The 15705-nt window shown below is 41.0% G+C and overlaps 1 long non-coding RNA gene across 1 annotated transcript in view; it reads left to right on the top strand.

Moving 5' to 3' along the window:
* Positions 1-12715: 12715 nt before the first annotated feature.
* Positions 12716-15705, top strand: part of LOC129345085 (uncharacterized) — a 48977-nt gene continuing 45987 nt past the window's right edge. The window contains exon 1 of the long non-coding RNA XR_008598433.1: positions 12716-12791. This is a non-coding gene — a long non-coding RNA (uncharacterized LOC129345085). The remainder of the gene's footprint in view (positions 12792-15705) is intronic.

Below are 15705 nucleotides of genomic sequence, written 5' to 3'. Positions count from 1 at the left end.
TGGAGCACTGAACTGGCTTCAGAAGGCTACGAGGATAAGACATACAATGAAATAGCAGATGGCCTTGCAACAAAACTGATTCATTTGGAGAAGGACATATAAGACATATAACTAGTCTTATAAAATGTGACTCTTCTTGTGGTTGGCCTTGGGGTTGTTTCTCAGATTAGAGGAACTGGGACAGAACATCCTGGCCAAGCCCCACACCTGTATGTGATTACTAAATTATACTCCTAATTTATATTTACACCACCTTTAATCCTAGAAGTGATGATAGTTATTGTCTAATGGATTGCAGTGCAGACAGAGCAGATCTAGAGCATGTAGCTTCCTAGCTCCACAGTTTTAAAATTCTGAAGAATCAGCCCTGTAGCATTACTACTTGTTTGCCCCATATACATTTATATCTGGAACATGAACCACTTTATAGTTAAGATCCAATTTTGTTTTCTTTTGTCAGATGTGTGTTTGCAGGACAGAAATTGAAGTCCATAAAGTCAACATTTCACCCAATGGGAAATGTTGGTCTGTTCAAACTGCACTGCAGCCTGAACATAGAACTACAACTGGATAAGAAATATTATTCCTACAGCTGCCCTTCAGCAATAATATGGTCAGGGCTTCTGCATTATCAGTGATTTACCCTGCTTTAAGGACAGTGAGAGTTGATTTACATTCCACCTGTGATAATATTTCTTCTTTTTCAAGTGTCATTTTCTATATTCTCCATACGAAAGATTTTCAGGCAGTTCTGTCTGGATAGTTTCCATTTCCTCGTTCTGTGTCATATTTGGCAAATAGAAGAAATGCAGAAATTCCATTTGGCCTGGCACTGATTTTCATTTCCTAACAAACTGTTTTAAACATAGATGACATTTATGTATGTTGAGAGGTACTAGTGGAGTGTAAGGTGATGATTCTTCATTTAATTTTTCTTTTTGTTAGTTGAAAAGTTTTCATACGCAGTCAGTACCATCATAAGAGCTTGACCTACTTTGTTGTTGATTTTGTATTATGGAGAAACTACACGTTAAGGCCAGGCAACTTCCTAACTAAGGTTGCAATGCTATCCACCTGGAAGTAAGCTCCATTGCACGTAATGGGGCTTAATTCTAAGTAGACTAGCACAGAATTTCACAGAAAATGTTAATGCAGTGGGTCCTAGAGCTCCAAACTCCCAGAAGAATTGAGCTTCATGTTGCTTGTGTTACTGTGTGTATTAGGAACATATATGTATGAATGACTTGACTTTTTGATTTGAGAAACCCTGAGTATAAGAAATAAACCTCTTTCTCCTGCCTCTTACACTTAGTCTAAAGGAGCAGCAGGCTTTGATTTTACACCCAAGTTGAAGGGATGAAACACTTGACAAAGTACAAGGATGTTAAATAAGTCCAGAAGAGTCACTTAAACTTAGTAGCTTTATTAAGGGAACAGCTAATACACACAAGCAGTCATGATAATGTCAGGCATTCAAAAGCAACATGAAGTATTAGGATGCTTGCAGTGAAGTTCAGAGAAGGTCAGACAGAGGTAAAAGTGTTCAGCATGAGAGATTCAGAACTGCTTATAGATACCCATCTATGCAGTGTTCAGGCACAAAGGTCTGAGTCTCAGGCAGGAGCACCACATGTGTGGCCAGCCAATAATTCAAAATAGCACCTTTGCAACTATACTAACTGCAAGGGTTTGGAGCCAGCCAGAAGGGTGTTTGCAAGAGTGTATGGACTGAGCTATGCAAAATCACATGTAAAGATCCAGGGAACATAGAAGTTTAGCAGAGAGAGACTTTACATTTTCCAGGAACGGGAAGTTTCTTAGCAATATGTGAAAGAAATACCAACAAATACAACAGCCTTTTACACATGACCCCCTCCATGCAGTGACTGAATGCAAAGAGAGGGCGACAGACATAAACACACTGGCTCCATCCCCACCTCAGTATAATGCATTCACCTATGTGTGTAGGGAAGTTTTAGGTGGGTTGACATGTTGGCATGCAGCAGAACAGCAGGACTTGAGTCCAGTGGCACCTTAGAGACCAACAAGTTTTTCAGTGTAAGCTTTCAAGAATCAGAGCTCCCTTCTTTAGACATGCTGTACAAGTTTCTTCAGGAGGCTGATAGATTTCCACTCCATGCAGCTGAATGTGGTGCCTTTCACAAAAATAGTTTTAGGTGGGTAGCCATGTCGGTCTGCAGTAGAACAGCAGGATTTAAGTCCACTGGCACCTTAGAGACCAACAAGATTTTCAGAGTGAGCCAAGCTACAAGTGACTTTTTTCATGTGAAGAACACTTGATCGTTTTTGCAAGTTTTTCTGGGAACTGAAGTCCTAGTGTCCTTCCCCTCACTGTTAGAATCGCTGCCTAAAGAGCCAGAGAAAGCTGGCGGCAGCAGCAGCTTTTGCAAATCATTCCTCCAGTCACAAGCCTGCTCTCAATGATCTTTGGGGGTGGGCAGCTGCAACTTTCTCCCTGGGCATCTTGCTCCCGGGGAGCTGCTCTGGAGAAAGCCAAAATGTTGGTGAAGCCAAGCAGGATGCCCAGGGAGAAAGTTGCAGCTGCCCACCCCCAAAGATCATTGGGAGCAGGCTTGTTACTGGAGGAACGATTTGCAAAAGCTGCTGCCGCCGCTGGCTTTCTCTGGCTCTTCAGGCAGCGATTCTAACAGTGAGGGGAAGGACACTAGGACTTCAGTTCCCAGAAAAAGTTGCAAAAATGATCAAGTGTTCTTCACGTGAAAAAAGTCACTTGTAGCTTGGCGCAGAGTATAAGCTTTCAAGAGTCATAGCTCCTTTTGGGATGTGTGGAGGAAGTATCTGTTAGAATACTCCCTCCCCATGATAAGAAATGTTAGGAAAATAACATCCCCAATCACAAGGATGAAGTGTGTATGTAGACACTTCCTCCACACTTTTGCACCATGCAAACAAGCTGATAATTGCGCACAGGTGGCCAGCATGCACATGTCTGAGCACCCTCCCTGCACACCTGGTCAGCATTCAGAGAGGTTGTGAGTAGAGAGTTATACAGGACTTTCAATGTGAGGGAAGATTCTGGCTTCAGTTAAAGCTTGACAAGAACACTCGCAAGCCTTTTTTTCTGGGCTTGGTAAAAGGGAAGAGAATCCAGGGTAGCTTGAAGATATTCTTGTTGGCTCAGTGGGGGGTGAGATAGAGGGAGTCCTCCTCGTGTCCTGGAGGCATTTCCAAATAAGGATAAGAAGGGACATCTTGAGGTAGGGAGAAGATGTGTTGAAGACTGTTTTCAGTTCTTTATTGAGTTTAAAAATAGCACCCCACTGTTAAGAACATAAGAACATAAGAGAAGCCGTGTTGGATCAGGCCAATGGCCCATCCAGTCCAACACTCTGTGTCACACAGTGGCCAAAATACCAGGTGTCATCAGGAGGTCTGCCAGTGGGGAAGGGACAGTAGAGGTCCTCCCACTGATTGTCCCCCCCCCCCCAAACACCAAGAATACAGAGCATCACTGCCCTAGACACAGAGTTCCATCTATACCTTGTAGCTAATAGCCACTGATGGACCTCTGCTCCATATGTTTATGCAATCCCCTCTTGAAGCTGTCTATGCTTGAAGCTGCCATAAAGTGAAGACAGCTCTTTTGGTCAAAAATGCTAACATGTGGCTAGGGTCTTTGTAGACAAAACTTGATGCAATAAGGGCATTATATCAAAATTGTGTCAAAAAGCACTTTAATTAACTGAGGAGATGGCTGGATAAAACCAATGTCTTGTGAGTCTTTATCTATCTGAGGCTGTTATTGTAAGCACAGGTCAGGGTGATATCTGATCCTGCCACTTCTCTATGGGACTTCATTCTTTGTTGTGGAAATGTTCAGAAACACATTGTTTCTGGCCCTCATGTAACCAATGGAAAAATCTGATCTCACAGCTAAGATGAAGGGGGAAAGGCCAACAAAGATAGAGGCTGACAGCAACACTTTGCCACTTTGCATGAAAAGACTTTATTTCTATTTAATACTGATTCAGTTTTTGCAAATAAGATGTTTGGAAAATTAAATGTGATATTTACAATTACCTTTTTTTCTTGAGTTTTGAACATCCCACATGATTGCATTGATGATTTCTACATAAGCAGTACGAGCAGTATTTTTTAAAAGGAAAGATTTCACTTTAAAAGAAAAGATATAACAATAGAAAGTGCATAGAAACTTATACAAGCACTACCTTTGAATTTACATTAAGGTAATCAAAAGGTATATTTAGAATATATAACAGCACAACTAAATTATATAATAGCTCTCATCCCCTCTCCTTGGTTGCTTATATTCAAACTTTAATGTCAATAATTTTAAACAGTAATTTCTCCTGTGTTTTATCTTTATAACATAATTACCTTATTGTCGAAGGCTTTCACGGCCGGAGAACGATGGTTGTTGTGGGTTTTCCGGGCTGTATTGCCGTGGTCTTGGCATTGTAGTTCCTGACGTTTCACCAGCAACTGTGGCTGGCATCTTCAGAGGTGTAGCACCAAAAGACAGAGATCTCTCAGTGTCACAGTGTGGAAAAGATGTTGGCAGGTCATTTATATCTACTCAGGAGGGGTGGGGTTGAGCTGAGTCATCCTGTAAGAGTTTCCCAGGGTGTGGAATGCTAATGGCGGGAGGCTTCACTGTATCCTGAGGAGGTTCTTTTGCATATGGATTGGTGCTTGATGTGCTAATCTTCTCTGCAGGGCTATTGTCGAGTATAGAGTGTTTTGTTAGCCTGGTGTTTTTCAGAACTGGAAACCATGCTCTGTTCATTCTTAAGGTTTCTTCTTTCCTGTTGAAGTTTTGCTTATGCTTGTGAATTTCAATGGCTTCCCTGTGCAGTCTGACAAAGTAGTTGGAAGTGTTGTCCAGTATTTTGGTGTCCTGGAATAAGATACTGTGCCCTGTTTGCATTAGGCTATGTTCAGCCACTGCTGATTTTTCAGGTTGTTCAAGTCTGCAGTGTCTTTCATGTTCTTTTATTCTTGTCTGGATGCTACGCTTTGTGGTCCCGATGTAAACTTGTCCACAGCTGCAGGGTATACGGTATACTCCTGCAGAGGTGAGGGGGTCTCTATTGTCTTTTGCTGATCGTAGCATCTGTTGTATTTCTTGGGTGGGTCTGAATACTGCTTGAAGGTTATGCTTTTTCATAAGCTTTCCCATCTGATCAGTAATTCCTTTGATATATGGCAAAAACACTTTTCCTTTAGGAGACTGTTTTTCCTTGGTTGTTTGATTCATCCTGGGTGAATTTATCTTAGTTTTAACCTAAGTAATCAAAAAAATCTTTCCATTTTTTCCAGAACTTCACTATTGGTCTATTGTGAACATAAGAAGTTAATTTGGCCATTGATTCATATTCGTACATCCTGTCTTTCCACTCTGACATGTCAGGGCACAAATCTGTTTTCCATTTTGCTGCATATAGTACTCTTTCAGGTGTCATCATGTATCGGAAAAAATCTCCCTGTTCTTTTGCAAATGTATTTGGTAAAATGTTTAGTAGTATATTTTTCAGGTTTAGCTCAAACCTGAGCTTGAGAATCTTTGCATCTCCTCATGTATCTTTATCCAATATCTTTGTGCTTTCTTACATGTTCACCACATATGATAAAATGTTGCATCCGTGCATTGACATTTCCAGCATTCTCCACTATAGTCCTTACTAATTCTCATAATGTCTTTGGGGGCAGTATACCATCTAAAGAACATTTTATACCAGATCTCTCCTAACAACTGACAATCTATAAATTTAATATCTTTAGTCCATAGCTCTTCCCATTGATTCACGAGGATAGTTTCTCCGAAGTTTTTCATGCATCTTAACATACAGATTTTGACTTGCTCCATGTCTGTGTGGTATTGCAGAATTTTTTTTGGTAAATTTTCCCTAATAAATGCTTCAGGTCACCACTTATTAATTATTCGAATTCTGTTTTTTCTCTTAATCTGCCACCTTCTTTGAGAGTTTGTTCTTTAAATGTAGATACTGTTTGGGGATACATCAATCATGGAATATTTTCCCCTTGAGCTTGAATTTCTTACCAAGTTTTCACATTTCCTTGCTTGTCTATCATAGATTCATAGCTGAGCTGATCATTTGTGTTTCTGGTAGTGGCATCACAGTAAGTGTTTACTGGCAACATCAATGGTGAGATTGGTGGGCTCAATCTATTTCTGCATTGAAACCATATTTTAAATAGTCCATTGCTTTGTATATGGATCCCGTCCTGCCTTTGAATGGATTTTAGTGATTTCTTAAGCTATAAATAATTATGAATGCCCTCTTTAGTGTCCGTTGTCTCCAATCTGATGTGTCTTCTACTCAGATTTATAATCCAATCAGTTATCCAAACCAATGCTGCTGCCTGGCGATACAATTGAATATTTGGAACTGCCAATACTCCTCGTTTTTTGTCATTCTGTAATACTTTAAATCTTATCCTTGGTTTCTTCCCTTTCCATATGAAGTCATTTATTACTTTCTGCCACTTATTTAAAATCTTTTGATCTATATAAATTGGGACCATTTGAAACAGGAAATTCAATTTTGGTAGTATAATCATTTTAACAGCAGATATTCTTTCTAGCCATGAAATATTCAATTTTCCCCCTCTTTGCAAGTCTTCATTAGTGCTTGTCCACACTTTTTGATAATTATCCTTATATAGGTTCTCATTTTGTGCTGATACATTTATTCCATATAAGCAGTATTTTGAATGTATTTAAACCTGTATTGTTGGCCGCATTCTGCAAGGGAGCTGGCACAGGTAGCCACTTTTAGCACATGGATTCACAATTTCCTGGCTTTCTTAGATTATGAATGTCCAAGGGTCATCGTAGGAAAGATGTGCATAATTTTACATCAACTACATTTCAAATGAATGCGCTGCTTTTGGTGGTATTTATCAGTCATGCTCAGAACTTACTGGATGGGAATGCAAAGTTTTCTGTCCAATTTAGAATATACAATTAACACAAAAAAACTTCGGCAGTCAATGCAACATAATTGGCAAGGTTGGAATACTAAAAAGACCTCTTTGCAACTTACTCCTCCCCCATCATCCTGACAACAACAACAACAACAGCAACATTCAATTTATATACTGTCTTTCAGGACAACTTAATGCCGACTCAGAGCGGTTTACAAAGTATGTTATTATTATCTCTATAACAATCACCCTATGAAATAGGTGGGGCTGAGAGAGCTCCGGAGAGCTGTGACTGATCCAAGGTCACCCAGCTGGCTTCAAGTAGAAGAGTGGGGAATTAAACCCAGTTCTACAGATCAGAGTCTTAACTACTGCACCAAACAGGATGACATGATATGTTTTTGCTGATTCCATTTGGAGCTGCATGTGCACAAAATATTCCACATGCAGCTCCAAAGCTATGCAAGTGATTCCCACCCCCAGGCCTCTTTTGGCTCAGGAAAATGGCATAGGAGGAAGTCCCTCCTCTCTCCCATGCTGCAGTCCTGAGCCAAATTCAACACAAAGGCTTTAAAAACAATGTTCCTTGCAGCTGCTCCATGGCTGTAGTGAAAGCAAGTCAGGTTCAGGAAACTGTAGGGGGAAATGTTATTACCTCTATTGCCAATTTTGACATCTCCCTTCTCTCCTTATCTGAATAATAAATCAAGGCTTCAAACCTGATGATATTAGAAGCAGAGAAGATTTATTCTGAGAACTTCTCACATAATCCTGATGCACACTCTATAGTAGGGTGCACAACAATGTTGTCAGCATCTGCATTTATACCTTTCCAGCAATACAATACAATATTGTTTACAGTACAGAGGATCTCATATAGTTCTTTAAACAAACAGTAATGTCTTCAAATAATCAAACCAAAGTTACATGATTTCCTCAATGAGATGGATTGACAGGTCATGACTACCATTTAGGAAGGTCACTGTAATAAAAACATTCTGCATGGCACCATTATGTTTTATAACATAACATAGAAAGGAACATGCCCAAGGCCGAGACTAAAAATTGTGGATATAAACAATTATAGTTTTTGATGTGTAATGAAAATTACTTGCAGTGCTTGGTGTGCTTTTTTGAGGCCTTTTCATTGTTGTTGTTAATCGCAGGAACAAGAATATTAAACAAAAAGGGTGCAGAAAGAATTCATTCACAAGCATTAAGTAATCCAGATCAATGGATTTTAACTGGTATACAGGAGGCTCCCCCAAATTCCCTAACAAAAACCCAGAACCAACTGACTAACAAATGTAGCCAATTTCTCATGAGTTAATGTCTTTTTTTTCATATGAGTTTGGTGGACAGTGGACTGGGAAGTGGGACAGGTTAGCCAAGGGAAAACAAACAGTGTAGCCTCCAAAAATACAGTATGTGTCCTATGCAGGTGACACTATAGCACTATAGCACTTATATCAATGAAAATTCTAGACAATTCCAAAATGCCTTTGGAGTCTCTGTGTTGTGGGCCCAGCATGAATTCCTGTATCAGGTTGTGTAGAGCCTATAAACTATTCTGGGAAATCATTGTCTTCAATCCAGTGCAAAATTTCCATTTGTGCTAGGGCTGCTGCATGAGCAAAAACACACAAAAAGACCATGGTAGCTTGCTTGCACTCTTGTGCAGCTGATTTCTGGCACTATAAGAAATAGGAAAGCTGTTGTAGCTACACTTCTGTTCCTTTCATGTTATGTTCATTATCCATTTAAAATTTGGCAAGATTACTTTTAATTAACTGTGCCCCATTCTTTAATGAATAGGACTGGGCTCCTTCCAAGGGCATTACTAATCTTTCAATGCTTGCCTGCCATTGCTTTGTTGTGTTGTCAGAGAATCATTTTACATTTATTTCAGGCAAGTGTAAGAACTTGATTAAGACCAAACCTATTCAGGAATATAACTAAACAGGTACCCTTATTGGTTTGGTAAGTGCAACTGCTTTGTTGAATTGGGACAGGATTCAACATTTAATTTAATTTTTTAAAGCTGAGAATTATAGATTTGGAATTACTTAAGTTCACCTGGTGGTATGCTCCTACAAATAATGCCACATTCAAATTTAATTTCAAGAGGAAAAGACATTTTAACATTATAGGACACAGAATGAGAGCTTATTTATTTATGTAATTTATAGTCCACCTTTCTCATTGGATTACAATATTCGCTTGCCATGAGTTGCCATTCTTGGTGGTCCTAGGGTGGGGAAGTCTTTCCCACCTTATTATTGAAAAGGTTTTAAAAATTTTCTGAATGTGCTTTAAAACCATTAGTATAACTTCTCTGTTATAGCCTGACTACTCTATTTAGGGTTTAGTCAGTTCAAGTCCTGGGGATATCCCTGTTTTTCTGTGTTAGAGTCTTATTTCTATGTCTAGTCATGTTATGGCTATTTGAAGTTCGCATGCAAAGTTAATATTTATAGTTAACATCTTACATAGGAATATATGGCTTCAGTACTGGATTGAATTTCAAGTTAAGACTGTCCTGCCCTAGGACCACTTGTTACCCAAACTGACAAATGGAGGCCTTGTAAGAAGCAAAGGGATCCCCTTGTTGGCTCAGAACAAACTCATGTATTGCAGGGTATTTAAAACAATATTTTGGGGATCTATCACATGTGTATGCTAAGGTCCAGATTCAGCAAAAGCTCTCCGAATAAACAAGGGGAATAAGCACCCTTAAAATAAAAAGGCCAAATAGACCAAATTAAACAACTGTTACAAGGAGAGAGAGAGAGAGAGAGAGAGAGAGAGAGAGAGAGAGAGAGAGAGAGAGAGAGAGAGATTGCAAAGCAGCAAACCAAAAACCTTTCCCTATAGCTACTGTTTATAAGGAAATATAGAAAAAAAGGGGGGGGGGGAGAATATATGACCTCTCCTGTAGACAGTCGAAATTTTGTAGCGTCCTGATGTGGAAAGCAGAAGGGTGAAGCATAGAGAAAGAGACCAGCTCGTGTCTTCAAGGAACCTGTGCCACACAGGGGCAGTAACTGGAAAAACTGCTGCAAAGTATTGGGGATTTGGAGGCAATATTTATGGCCCAGATATTCCTGATCTGCAATGTGCTGGTCACAAGATGAGGCAATGATAAGTGAAAAAAAAGACTGGAAGTGACAGATGACTGTGTCTGGTAGGGATGTGTGCTTCGGGTTTCAGAAACCCGAAGCACACCTGATTCAACCCCGATTTGAGTTGATCTGTGATTCCCAAATTGGCCCCAGAAGAGCTGGGCCAATTCAGTAAATCTGAAGCAGAGCTTCCCAAAGTGCTTTGGGTTGCTTCGGGAAGCTCTGTGAAGCCTTTTCCCCTTGCCGTGGCAAGAGGGAAAAAGCTTCAAAGAGCTCTTCCCTGCCCATGGCTTTCGCATGATGGGAGGGGGAAGAGGGGAGTGAGAGAGGCAGGAGAGAGAGGGGGAGAGGGGGGTGATCAGGAAGGGAGATTTGCTGAGAGAAAGAGCCAGTCTCTGCAGCAGCAAGCAGCTCTTCCCTTCCCAAATGGGGGATTCTCTGGGAGGACAGTATTTTTTAAAAAAAATTGTTTCAAGGTGGGAATGTGATTTGAATGTGCTATTAATGCTGTTCCCAGAAATGAAATTTTTTAAAAATATATTTTTGGTGTGTGATTCTCTGGTGTGATGTTAGAATTTGTTTCAAGGGGGGAGTGTGATTTGTATGTGCTATTTTTGATTCTCTGGTGTGATGGTGGGGATTGATTTAATCTAGGAGTGAACTTTGTGATTCAACAGTGATGTGATGTTTTTATTGCTGTTACTAAGAAATAATTTTTAATTGATTTTTGTGTCTGTGTGAATCTCTGTTGCGATGGTTGGCCCCATAGGGATGCATGGCGAGTGGCTGGCCAGTCAGCTCTGGGGGTGCTGGGGAATTTTGGGGAGTTTGTCTTTGGTTTTTTGGGCTGTTGTGGGGTTTATTGAGGGGTTTCTGCCTGTGGCCATGGATTCCACATTCCATATGTTTCTATTGTGGGAGTCTTGATTTTCCCACAGTAGAAAGTGGCTGGGGTGGTGGTCAATCTTCTTTGGGGAACCATTACATGGTCCCTTGAAGTCCAGTCTCCATGATGCTTGGGTGATCTCCAGAGGGCAGGTAGGAGTAGGTCCCCTGCAAGTTTGGTGCATTATGCTTGCAAAATGCCACCCCCAGCCTCCTAGAACAGCCCACTAGTTTTCAACACATGGTTCAGTTTGGTTTGGGTTGAATTCAATGGAAGATCCTCTGGGGTGAAGTCTATCCCCTTTCATCAGTTTGGCTGCACTGAGAGAGGTTGTTCATTATTTCACTTCTAGTTGCTCACTCACTTGCTTCATATGGTTTTGTGTATTTTTAATCAAATTTGTCTTATTATGATTCTCTGGTGTGAAGTTAGTCCTCATAGGGAATAATGCGGCTGGGGCAACCTTCTTTGGGGGGGCCGTAATATGGCCCCAAAGTCCAATCTCCCTGAAACTTGGGTGGCCATAGGAGGAGGGTTGGGAGAGAGTCCCCTGCAGGTTTATTGCATTTTTCTAGCAAAATGCCACCCCCCAGCCTCCTAGGAACCTCCCCCCCTGATTTTCCCCATAGGAAACAATGGAGATTGGCGGTGGCTCGGGGGACCTTCTTTGGGGGGCCATAACATGGCCCCCCGAAGTCCAATCTCCCTGAAACTTGGGTGTCCATGAGAGGAGAGTTGGGAGAAGGTCTCCTGCAAAGTTGGTGTAATTAGGGAAGAAACCGCCCCCCAGGCCTCCGGATAGCCGGGAGCAGCGTTTCCTATTGGAAACAATGACCAAATCTTCCCTAATAATCCCGAATCGGCTTAAATACCCAAACCCCAAGTGGCTTGCCACTTTGGGTTTCAGGTTTACCCGATTCCCCCCACCCTGCTCTGGGTAAACCAGAAGCAGGAAACCCGGATCTTTTGGAGGTGCACACCTCTAGTCTCTGGGAGAATGATGGGTCTATGATAAAGCTGAGCACCTGCTAGATCCTGCCTACATTAATAAAAATAATAACAACATTCAATTTATATACCATCCTTCACAACAACTTAATGCCCACTCAGAGTGGTTTACAAAGTATGTCATTATTACCCCCACAACAAAACACCCTGTGAAGAGGGTGGGGCTGAGAGAGCTCCAGAGAGCCATGACTAGCCCAAGGTCAGCCAGCTGGCTTCAGGTGGAGGAGTGGGGAATCAAATCCAGATCTCCAGATTAGAGTCCCGTGCTCTTAACCACTACACCAAACTGGCTCTCAGAAGGCTCTCAGAAAACCTAATTCTAGAGAATCACCCGAGTTTAAAGTGGGGAGGAAGCTGATTTTGAAAAGGAGAATTTTCCTGCTTTTCATAAAAGTTAAAAATGCTTCCTGGAGGAGTTTTGGAGAAATACAGCCTTAAGGCTGGGTGAATAGCAACATTAAGGAGAGGGCAGAAATCTTCCTGTACAGTCACTTAGAGAAGGGGAGGTACTAGCTGGGGTCAGTCCATTGTTCATTGTCTTGGAGATCTGAGTCATTCATTAAGTCCAAATTATTCAGAGAGGAGGCTCCAAAGTCCTTGGGGAAGAATGGCCTTCCAATTTAATCAGACTGAGGTGGACTTAAGGGAGGAGCGGGTCTGCATTCCATTGCTGCATAACGACTCACTGTCCTCAGTAAGCTGTTAGCTTACTTTAACAGGATGCAGACTCTATTTTCTAGTCCTAAGCCTCTGTTACAACTGTAGCGGGAGACCCCCATAAGGCTATGGTTCTGGGGTCTACCCACTGAGAACAGAAATTCATGGTAAGTGAACAAATTTTCCCATATACACATTTGTACATATTTTCAAGCCTTTAATTCTTTCCAGTGAATAAATAAAAGCTATTAATTGTGTATTTTAACTCAAGCTTTCTGTGTAGCTGTAAGGTGGACAGTCCTGATTATTAACCAAAATGTGAGAAAGGAATAAGAGTTTTATTACACCTTCACACCACATGTTACATCATCAATGGTAGCATATTTGCCATAAAGTCCAACTCCCCTCCCTCCACAAAACCCTTTATTAAACATTTTGGTCCTGGTTTAAAGAACACCAGTTAAGGGGCAGGGTGGCAGCTGTGAATAAAACCCATAACATACCTCCTGAGATTCTATTAATTTTTATATAGATCTCAGGTAGTTCTTCCTTGATATGTGACTTCTGTGAAGTCCTTTCCAGGTTATTGATTAGGTCCCCAACTGTTTAGCTTCGGTAATGATACAGCATCTTGTGCTCCCAAACCACCCAACGGGATCATACGATGCATATAAGTAAAAACACTCTTAATTAGCAACTGACATGCCATAATTTACCACAATGGATACATTCCTAGTACAGTTAAGTAAAACCTAAAAAGTCTAATATAGTGCTAAGGACCAAATCTCCCTATAGAAGCCTGTGCACCAATTGCATTCATCAGGCCAACTTCTCTTCACCATCTCCCCCTATAGGAAAGTGAGGCCTGTGGAGGCCCATTTGAGGGCTTTTCCAATAATAACTCTGGAGTTTTCGAATGGATTGGCCGTGGAGGTCCAGGCCACACCCAGTCTCCTTGTTCTGCAAGGTTAGGTAAAATGGTTTTGCTTAAGAGAACCTTTAATCTAAATTAATCAGTCTGTTGAGGGGAGTTAAAGCTTGGTGGCTTGCTGGTTTTTGACTGTTGGCTTTTGTACTATTGCTTTTTAATCTCTGACTTGGGTTTGCTGTGAACTGATGCAGGATAGAAGTGTTTAAATAATTAAATAAAAATAAATAAAACACTAAAGCCCTGTCAGTTTGGCACTGAATAATTGAAGTAGAATAGAAGATTGTAGCAAGGGTAAAATTAGAGATTACTCATACAATATTCCATGCATCTTCAGCCTCAATCAAGCACGCCAGGATGCATTTCTGTATGACATAACATGGTAAATCGTTGAACTAGAAGAGGGAACACGGGAAAGTGGATTAGTCATAGGGCTTAATTGGAGAGACCCCTAGGCTTTTGCTTTGCTGTGTTTTTTGTGTGAACGAAAAAAAAGATACCCTGAAAAAGCAGCTACTTTTTCTTATAGAAATGGGTGTATTTATTCCATGTTGTTGTGCAGTTCATAACTATTTATGATTCAAACATGCAGTCTTCTACTTCCAGTCTGAAGTGTTACAGTCCAAGAGCAGTTTTATACATGATAAACTGCTTGCTTAGACCAGATTTCACTTCTTCATATTCATAATACACTACTACTCTACACTACTAGTAGGGTTGCCAGATCCCTCCTGGCAACCGGTGGGAGTTTTTTGGGGTATGGGGGGATACGAAGTGTGTAGGTACTTACCCCCTTCTCTCTTTGCACACCATGTGCCAGCATGCACGTGTGCTCCTGCATGATGATGTCTCTTCTAGTTACACCCAAACAGCATTTTCAGGGTGGAGGAGCTCCTGCATGGCCATTTTCTTGGACTTCCTGTCGATGGCACACAATCTTTGGGTGGCCCGTCTCCTCTCTCTGATCGCCAGTGATTGCTGGGCAAAACCAAAATTCACCAGAAGTTTGCCTGCAACTGATGGGTACTGTCAAGGTTACACTACGCTAATTTTTATACGGCAAAAAGAGAATAGCATTTTTCTTATATGAACTAGAAGCCCAACTTCACAACTGATCTAAATGAGCATATTGAATTGGTTCCTATCCTTAACCCCCATCCCCAGTTTTCACACAAATGATGCTACCTTTGGCTTGGGGAAATTAACAAAATATATTGCAGCTGGGTGCCTGAAAGGAAGGTGAAACAACATTCTCTGCTTTGTTAACTTTCCTCAGCTGAAATACTGATTTTGCCCACTTAAATCACCACTAGGTGCAATTATACATTATCTATATTTCAATCAGTTCAGGAGATCAGATTTTTTAAAATTATAGAGAACCTCTTCACTTTGAAGAGATAATGATCTCTTTCAAGAGAATTTCATTTTCCTCCCATATGATAACATTACCTCCAGATAAGATATCAAATTGTAATTCGGTTAGAATTCTTACGATTGAGATTACAAAGACAAATTAAGAAGCTGATATTTTCAACTGAAATAATATTTGAGAAATGTTGTGATTGGGAACCCTACCAACCAGGTGGTTTATAACATTTATAAAACACTATTACATTTTGAATTTGAAGGACAAGTCAAAAGATATATCGTCAAATGGCTTCAAGATTTAAAAGAACGAGTTGTCTTTGACAAATGAAAATATGTAAAAGCATATTTTTATAACAGATAGATTAGTTTTTAAATGTATTGATTGGCAGGGCTTTTTTTTCTGGGAAAAGAGGTAGTGGAACTCAGTGGGTTGCCCTCAGAGAAAATGGTCACCACTGAAAATGCTCCCCTACCGGAATCTGCCACCGATTGTCCCCTCCGCCCTGTCACCACTCGGGCACAAGCCCGCAACCAAGCTCAGGGAACCGCAGGAACACTAGACCTAGCACAACTGCAGCGATCTGACCCAGAAATAACTGACCTCCTAGCCGCAGGAAGGGATCAGACAGGGAGACTCATGATCAGAGAAGAGGAAGGCATAGTTTGGGCAGTAGATGCAGCCGGCGAACGCCATTGGGTAGTGCCATTAGAAGTTAGGGCTGACTTAATTCAGTTTGTCCACGAGCAGGGACACCGAGGCAAGGATCTGACTCTGGAAAGGGTAA

The sequence above is a fragment of the Eublepharis macularius genome, chromosome 1 (assembly GCF_028583425.1).
Source record: "Eublepharis macularius isolate TG4126 chromosome 1, MPM_Emac_v1.0, whole genome shotgun sequence".
Taxonomy (NCBI): Eukaryota; Metazoa; Chordata; class Lepidosauria; order Squamata; family Eublepharidae; genus Eublepharis; species Eublepharis macularius.
The sequence above is the reverse complement of the archived record's forward strand: the minus strand, read 5'-3'. Positions and strand labels throughout refer to the sequence as shown.